Genomic DNA, 9,549 nt, shown 5'->3' with positions numbered 1-9,549 from the left:
AGGTGATGATTTGGTTAAGAAGTTCGAGAATAGATTGATAGAAAGTGAATCGAAAATAATTAACACATTAAATATCAGTTCTTACATTGGTGATTTTAGAATATTACTAGATTTTTTAACCGCGCGTAGCGCGGATAAGATATTATATGTATTTTTTAATTCTATAAAATAATGTATAATATTGTATTACATTATTTAAAAAATATAAAATAAGACTACATAACATAAATATATTTTATAAATTTTCTTTGTGGAAACCATTATGTTATTTGATTGTTGTACTTGATTCACATATTTGCATAGATATTTGTGATAGATGAATAACTATATTTTTATTATCAGTAAATAATATATATTTATTATATAGTATTAAAAAATGAAATTATTTATTTTTTAAACAAACTAGTCTCATGTCGGAGATTCAGTTATAGACATATAATATTCGAAGGAGACATTTTACAGTTATCAATCTTCTTAACAGTCAAGAAACAAATCTGAATATCAAAACAATATCTCATACGATCTCTTTGTGGAATAACTGCTCAGAAGAAATTGAATTTAGGCATAAAAAAAGACTTGAAATAATGTGCAGATGTGTTATCTAAGTCAGTTTTACAAAGTACTACTATTCATAGTTCATATATCATTTAAGTCCATCATTTCTTAAACATCTTGAAATAAATGATGCTAATTAATAATAAACTTTTGGCTGAAAAAAAATCAAATTTGTCTAGTTATCGCTTAAATATTTTATTAATATTGTCTAAGAAGCTTTCAATTGATATAATAGTTTAATTTTTATTTGTTTTTTTGTTAATTTTAGAGTTTTTTGTATTTAAGATTTTTTTCCATATTAAGCTTATATTTCTTTCACATAATATATATATGTCATAAAAATTACCATTAAATCAGTTTTACTTATTTATTATTTTGTTTTTAATGAAAATACACTTTTTAAATAATTTAATTTAAAATAAAATTATATATTAATTTGTTATATTCTAACAATTTGATTGATTTAATTAATTTGTTTTGGTGGATAACTTAAAAGTTTTCATATGAATCGGGGAAAGCAAGCTTATGTTGTTATATTATATTTATTTGTGTATATGGAATCTATATATAATGCTAGTGTAATAAAGAAAGAACATTATTTTTTTGTAACTTCAAAAAGATACATTCTTACAATTTGAAATTAATCAAAATTTAATAAAATCATAATTAAATAAATCTAATTGTTTTTTTCTATCTTCTTTAGTTGGATTCTCATGAAAAGAAATCGATAGGTTAAATAAATATTTCAAAATTTGTTGTGTTATTGTTTTGTCTATAAATTACAAAATTTATTGAATTGATATATTTAATTATTGCACCCTTAAATAATATTTTATTAAGACATTATAGAATTATGTTTTGAGTTGTTTTGTCAAAATTGTACAAAAATCTATATTTTTTTCATATTTGTCACGAAAATTTATATGTTAAACTTACTTTTACAAAATTCTTAACTTTTTCACTAAAACAAAAATCTATGTCTTTTCATATTTGTCAATTCTCACACTTTCAAAGAATATATTATCTTAGTCACTTAGTTATTTTTTTTTACAAAACAAATTATCGGTGTCTTGAAAATTGAATCCATATTATTGTAAATGTACATAAGAGTGTGATTACATATTTAGTGATTCTTGTATATGTGTTCAAGAAAGTTTCAATGGCTTAGTGGTATTTGCCCTATATTTATGTCATACTAACCCGGATTCGATCCTCTCCTTTGCATTGTTTTTTTTATTTTTACGAAAAAATAAATGATATGACGTTGCAACTTTTTACGAAAAAATAAATGATATGACGTTGCAACTTCGAGCTCTCTGATTGGTCGATTTTTTGTGCCTATGTGGAGACTCTAAAAGGAGCTTATATCCTCCTTTTAGTATAGTATAGATTATAAATAAAAATCATGGCTAAGTTGAATATAGTGCATGAAAAATTATAATACTCAACTAAATAACTTATAAAAAATATTATTAAAATAACATAAAAATATAAAAACTAATAAAACTAAAACTAATAAAATACTACACAAATTATTTTTTATTGTTTATAAAATATTCAGGTTCACGTAGGTGACTTAATACAAATGTCTAGTTCAAAATCACGTAAACGATCCAATAAAGTTTCTAAAATTAATAGCTGGTATTCCCATATTTTTACTTAATCACTTTTGTTTGTTGCATGCATTTGAGACATGGATTATGACTAGATTTATTTATTACCTTTTTTCTTCATTGGTGCACATTAAAAATGAGATTGAAAATTATTTTGTTTTTGTTCACTCACAGGATTATGACTGTTCTATTTCCGCTTCCTTTAGCATTTTAGTCATACGCTTTTTATTTTGGGAAAATTGCCAAAATAGAATTAAAACAACATCTATTTCCCTTTATTCATATGTTTTTTTCTTTCTATTTTTCTCTCAATTACCCTTTACCTTCATCAAATTTGATGAAATTAATAGTTTTATGAATAAAATAATAATAACAAATAGAAACAAATTGATGAAATACCAATATACAAATACTTGTATTTTTTGGGAAATTGCCAAATATCACCTATAACTTGATTTTAAAGACAAAGGTATACCCCAACTTAAATCAAATGCAAAACTAACCCAAAAGGCTAGTGAAATTACAAGTAACTCCTTATGACCAAAAAAAAAAAACAGAATGTATTTTTATGAATATAACCCCTGGAAGTCTTCTGGGGCTTTGTATGTCTTCAAATATTGTAGATCTTAAAAATAATTTATAAATTTTATTAAAAATATTTTGATGGGGGAAAATTGAAATCATGTAATTATAAACATTTATAAACATTTTGATGGGGCAAAAAAAACAGAATGTAGTGAGTCATAGTATTCTTTGGTTTATGGTTGGTAACATATGTTGTAATATTGTTTGTATTTTTAGGGTGAGATTTTGGAAGCTTAACATTTTTTTTTTGAAAAATAAAAATTTGACTTATATGTGTTTAGTTTCGTGTATATTAAGCACTTTTAAAGTTTATTTTAAGTTTCGTGAAGTGTTTTTGTTTTCTATTTATTTATTTAAATTTAGGGTATAAATTTAGGGTTTAGAAGACTTCCATGAAGTCATCTAATAGAAGACTTCCCTAAAAGTATTCTGAATCGAAAGTATTTAACCTAAATGATTTTTTTTTTGTCTCCATATATAAAGAAAATGTACACGTTCTCTCTTTTCATCTCAAATGGCTGCAACAAAAATGTAATGATTCACACTAAAATTCTCCAACCTCTCTGTAATCTCTTTGAACTTGAAAACATCAAACTTTATATGAATTTTTCATTTTTTTGTCTCATTTCACTAATTTATCTTGTTTGTGCAGATTTTTTATCACGTAGTTCTCATCTGGCATTCATTTAAAGATAAATATATATATTTTTGGATATCTATTTTTGTGTTCTATAAAGGTAAATATATCTAATATTCCACTCATTTTCTCTTTTTGAAGCCATTTGAACAATTTTGATATGCATGTTTTTCAGATCTGGGTTTGGATATGCATGTTTATTAGATCTGAATCAGACTCTGGAAGACTTCTGGGAAGTCTTCTCGGAAGTCTTCTAAAATATTATGCGCTGACTTCAGGAAGACTTATGACGGAGTCTTCTTCCATGTATCTTCTTTCATAACAAATTTGAGTGTTTTGGTAAATCTCCATGTTTGATTTTTTTTTTCCATTTGGTAATCTCTTGTTGCATAAAGCTACTTTTTTCTTAAACTAACACTTTCCAACCTCTTTTTAATTTTTTTGAACTTAAAAACACCATATTTTTTTTTAATCAATTTTTCATTTTTTGTCTCGTGTCTTTCTCACTAATTTATCTAGTTTTTGCAGATTTTTTATCAAATGATTCTCATCTTCCACTCATTTAAAAATAAATTTATACATTTTGGATATCTATTTTTGTGTGTTTTATAAAGGTAAATCTATCTAATATTCCACTCATTTTCTCTTTTTTGAAGCCATTAAAACATTTATGGATATGCAGGTTTTTCAGATCTGGGTTTGGATAAGCAAGTTTTTCAGATCAGGATCTGACTCAAGAAGACTTCTGGGAAGTCTTCTCGAAAGTCTTCTAAAATATAATGCACCCGAAGACTTCGAAGTCTTCTGACTTCATGGAAGACTTCCTGGAAGTCTACTGACGGAGTCTTCTCTTATGTCTCCTCTTTCGTAACAGATTTGAGCGCCTTGTAAGTCTGCATGTCTGATTTTTCTTCATTAGGTAACCTTTTGTTGCATAAAGCTCTTATCTTTTTCTCAAACGCCAAGTTATTGCTAGACGCCAAGTTCTCAATCAGTCTCACAGCCTCTTTTGGATTCCTAGTGTTGAAGTTCCCTTCAGTAGCTGTCTCAAGTGCCATCTGATATGCCATGGCGATGTCTCTGAAGAAAGTGCTGAGTAGATGCACTTCATTGAATCCATGGTGTTGATAGTCTCTCTGATAGGACTTGAATCTGATCCATGAGCTTCTTAATGACTCTATAGGCTCCTGAGTGAATGTAGCAGTCTTGCTTCTTAAATCCTCATTTCGTGACTCATCAAAGAAATGGCGCAGGAACACATTCTTGATGTTAGCCCAGGATGTGAGAGATTCTGGTGGTAACTACCTAAGCCAGTGCGAAGCTTCTTCAGCCAGTGAGTACTTGAAGAGCTTGCAGAAAAGATAGTCCCTCAAGGACTCAATTAGCTTTAATGGCAGAAACGAGATCCTCAAACCGCTCCAGATTGTCCATTGGATGCTCGTGTGACAAACCACAGTAGGGTGTATCCGCCACGAGTGTAAAGTACTAGGGTTTCAGCTCGAAATCTGTCCTTTAAATAGCAGGAGGACTAATAGCACATCTGTTAGCGTAGTACTGATTTGGACTATTGTAGTCAGCCAACGTTCTGGGTCGAGCAGCATCGTCTACAGCTTGAGCAGCTACAGCGATATCATCATCTTGATCAGGAAATACAGCCCTCTGATCATCTAACCTCTGATCTGCTGCATTATGGAGATGACCTTCCTGGTCATGCAAGTCCTCAGTCTCATCCCTCTCTAAGATTAATGACACAACAATTTCTCGCGGACGGATGTCGATCAATGTCGTAGTACTGATTTAGACTATTGTAGTCAGCCAACGTTCTGGGTCGAGCAGCATCATCTACAGCTTGAGCAGCTGCAGCGATATCATCATCTTGATCAGGAATTACAGCCCTCTGATCATCTAACCTCTGATCTGCTGCATTATGGAGATGACCTTCCTGGTCATGCAAGTCCTCAGTCTCATCCCTCTCTAGGATTAGTGACACAACAATGTCTCGCGGATGGATGTCGACCAATTTCCGGTTTGACGTGTCCATCATCGGTAGCTCACAACTGTCGGCCGACGGATTATGAGTATAGGCCGATGTTTGCTGAGAACTGTCGGTTGATGAACGAATAATGCTGTCGATTGATGCAGATCTCTTTGCGTATCGTGCGTTCCAAGAGTGCATGGTCTGAGAAAGGCAGTGATTTTTTCCTTTTTGCTTCTGGTACTGCTGGACATGAACATGAAAGAAGTTAAGAAATTTTTGTATCAGTTTTTGAGTAACAGAAAAACCTAGACTTAAAACTGCCCAGACAAGATCTAATGGCGATCAAAGCTCCCCGACAACGACACCAAGTGTGATATCACTCAAATTACCATAAGTGATTTGTACTCTCTCAAATAAGAGGTCGACTTGTAGTACTTAGGGATCAAATCCACAAGGAGATGGGCACACAGAAGATCTTAAACAATTTATAATTAAGCTTGGTCAATTATGGAAATAGTAAATTATAGTGGTGAAAAAGGTAGTTTTTCGGTTGATTGGTTTTGAGGTTTTGTAATTACTATGAGAGAGCGTTAGACTTAGGATTTCTATTCAGGAAATCAAGATTATAATGGTATAGAAGCTAGAGTAGTTTATTGGATATTCTAGAACTTAAACCAAAGTAATAAACTATCAACTTTTGTTTGTTTAGAATGTCTATTGTATGGATCTCAGATCTCAACTATTGATTGTTAATCTGGAGAAAGTGTCGATCGATGCTATCGATGGATAGTTGATCGCTACACCTTTTAGAACATCGATCAATACACCTAGAGGGTTGTCGATCAATGTTCCTTCCAGCAAGCTTTACCAAACAGGTTTGAACTATGTTCACTAGGTTTCCTAGATCAACTTCTGTTTGTTTCTAGCAATCCTAGCACAATTTGAATTATTTCAGGTAAAAGACCAGGCTTTCCACTTGCGCCTAATTATTTTAATATCAGGGTTCTAGTTAGCTACTCTAGAACACAAGCAATAAGAGCGATTCAACTGATGGATATCACAAACAACACATCAATCTATATTTGGGGCTAATCTTTCATAATCCTAGTTGAACCCTAAACCTAACAAAGTGAACTACTCAGACATAGCAAAGCAATTCATAACAAATAACATAAAGGAATGCATAAATAGATTAAGGTTAGATATATTGGAGTTCCAATACAAGACTCTAAAGGAGTCTTGGATCTTCTCTCCAAATCTACTAAAAATCTTTGTTGTGTAAAACTAAAATGGAGTAAAAAGCGTGTGTTGCCTAGAACAATGGCAAAGCACATAAATATTAGGTTAAAAGTCGGCCAGGGGTATTTCTGTAAAATGTCTTGACTTGGGTTTTAAGCCGGCTAGACTTTGCACGCTTCACTGTCGATCGATGGCACAGAGCGTGCATCGATCGATGGTGGACTCTGAATTCTGACCTCGAACTGGTTCGATGGTCAGCTTCGAGCTTCCTCTCATTTATCTCCAAATCATCCATGAATTTGTAAAAGTGCTAAAAGGACTCGAAAACATTATGGATAGTTCCTAAAACACCTATATACCATGGCTAAAAGTGGGTAAATTCCATGGTATATCAGATATCTATTTTGTGTGTTCTGTATATTACGTGTATACGCACACCAATTAACCTAATGTGCAGACTACCACAATCGAATGGTATGTCGATGTAGCACTTTAGGATCGAATCCACAGAGACCAACGGTTACATTTTATCTTTATGGGATCAATACTTAGCTAAAACAATATGGGGGGGGGGTTTTTTTTAAGATTTGAGGGTTTCTTGAGAAACAAGTAACAAGATTAATTAAAGTATTGAGGTAATTAAAATGCTAGCCTAGGATGGTTTGATCGGGTGTTAAACAAGTGTGAGCCAAACAATTATTCAAGTTCAATTAAGAGCAAGTCTAGAACTCGGATCACTCAAATAGAACAGTCCACTGATCTATCTAATTTTCCACTAATTTTCTTTGTTTTGAAACCATTTGAACATTTTTGGATATGAAGGTTTTTTAGATCTGAGTAAGATTTTAGAAGTCTTCTTGGAAGTCTTCCAAAAGATAATGTTCAAGAAGACTTCCTGGAAATTTTCTGACCGAGTCTTCTAAAACATAATTGATATCACTCAAATTACCCTAAGTGATTTGTACTTTCTCAAATAAGAGGTATAGTTGTAGTACTTAGGGATCGAATCCACAAGGATGGAATCCACAAAATATTTTAAAATAGTTTATGATTAAGCTAGGTTAATTAAGTAAATTGAAGTGGTGAACAAGGTTGTTGTTCGGTTGATTGGATTGAGGATTTGTAAACAATTATGAGAAAACGTTAGACTTAGGGTTTATATTGAGGTAATCATGATTATACTAGTATAGAAGCTAGAGTAGTTTATTTGATATTTTAGAACTCAAGCATAGTCATATTCTATCAACCGTTGTTTGTTTAGGATATCTATTGTCTGGATCTCAGATCTCAACTCGGATGCACTGTCCAACTCGCGAGTTCGGCGAGTTGGATCAATCAGCCTGCCTTCGTCCCGTCCTCGTAGTTCCCCCTTTGGGATTAAATCAAGCCTACTCTTGTTTCATCTCGATCGGAGTCACCGTTGGAACTTTACGATTTAAAAACCGCAAGAACTCGTTCTCTCGTATATATCTCGGATTGATCGTATAAACGGCAATGGTTAGCCGAACACCTCGAATTGCCAACGCTATACGAGAAATTTGAATGCTTTTTCGGAATCGACGTCGTTTCGAAAGAGCTTTTTTTTTTATAAAATCATAAAAATGCCTAAGTGGGAAAACGGCCCCAAAGGAACCAGAACACGGCTAAGAGCCCACTTAGGATTTTATACGAAATCAAAGCTAATCATTATGAAGTTTTATCTTTTGTTATGCAGGAGAAGATAAATGTCGAGTTCGGAGGATAAATGTGAAGTTTTCAAAGATAAATACAAAGATCGAAGAAATTGATAAACTCGACCGAGGGCTGAAAGGGAAAGAGCAAACCGCCTCTGGAGGAGTATATAGGGATGTCAAGGTCGAAGATGCAGAGGGACGCAATTTTTCTACTCAGAGCAAAACTTAGCATTTAGGGCATTTAGGCACCTTTCCGTTTTCTGTTATCGAGCTGCTACTCAACTAGGATTCCGCAGCCTTATGTTGCTAGAACTAGAGATCTCGCCGACAGCTCTTGTGGCCAAGGCTCTTACCTTGTTGTAACGCTCATACACATATTCGGAATAAAAACCTTTCTTGCTCTCTTTTCGATTCTTATACTTACTTTTGTTTTTACTTTCGTGCTCTGACTACTTGGCGTGTGGTTTAGCAGATATTCGTGATCTATGGGAAATTTAGGGTTTTCTATCTTTCCTAAATCAACAGAAATCGACAGTACGAGTTTTGGTTCTCACAGTTTGGCGCTAGAAGGAGGGGGGATACAGATCAATCTAACTCTCAGCCACCAACGCTCGATCAAACATGTCAGGCGACAATCTCAATAACCAACAAACTCGTGACGGCAAAACTCTGACGACAATGTTGAAACACTATAGCAGCGAACGTTACTGCGGTTAACATTAACACCGCAGTGTTTGAGGAGGTCCTGGAGATGTTCTCGACTTTTGAAAAGAAGTCAGCGGAACAGGACAAGACCATGAGTTCTCTGGCTAAACAGGTTGAAAACCTAACAGCAAGAACCAGGACATTTTTTCCGCGCGGAACAACCTCAGTCCGTGGAAGAAGACTCGATTTCGCAACTCCTTCATACCGGTCCGGCAACACGCAGGGGAAAACTTCCGGGCAAAACCCCGACGAAATAACTCATGCGCCAACACAGAAAAACCCGGGAGATCTCCCCCCTATTGTGGCAGACAAGGAGGAAGGAGAAATCGGGCGCGTCGATGTGCATTCTAGCAGTCAGTTAAAACCTACAGATGAAGATGCAGACGTGCATCCGCGTTTTACAAGGAGCCGTGAGACTCAAGACGATTCGTGGTTCGATAACCCTATGAATAAAGAAGAGGAAGCAATCTTCTGGGATGAACATGAAGAACTGGCCAAGGAGCAAACTCGGAACACTCGCCGAAAATGCCGAAAAGATCAGAAATCTGCTAGCAAGACATCCGA

The sequence above is a fragment of the Brassica napus genome, chromosome A2 (assembly GCF_020379485.1).
Source record: "Brassica napus cultivar Da-Ae chromosome A2, Da-Ae, whole genome shotgun sequence".
In the NCBI taxonomy this organism is placed as follows: Eukaryota; Viridiplantae; Streptophyta; class Magnoliopsida; order Brassicales; family Brassicaceae; genus Brassica; species Brassica napus.
Note: the sequence above shows the minus strand (reverse complement) of the source record.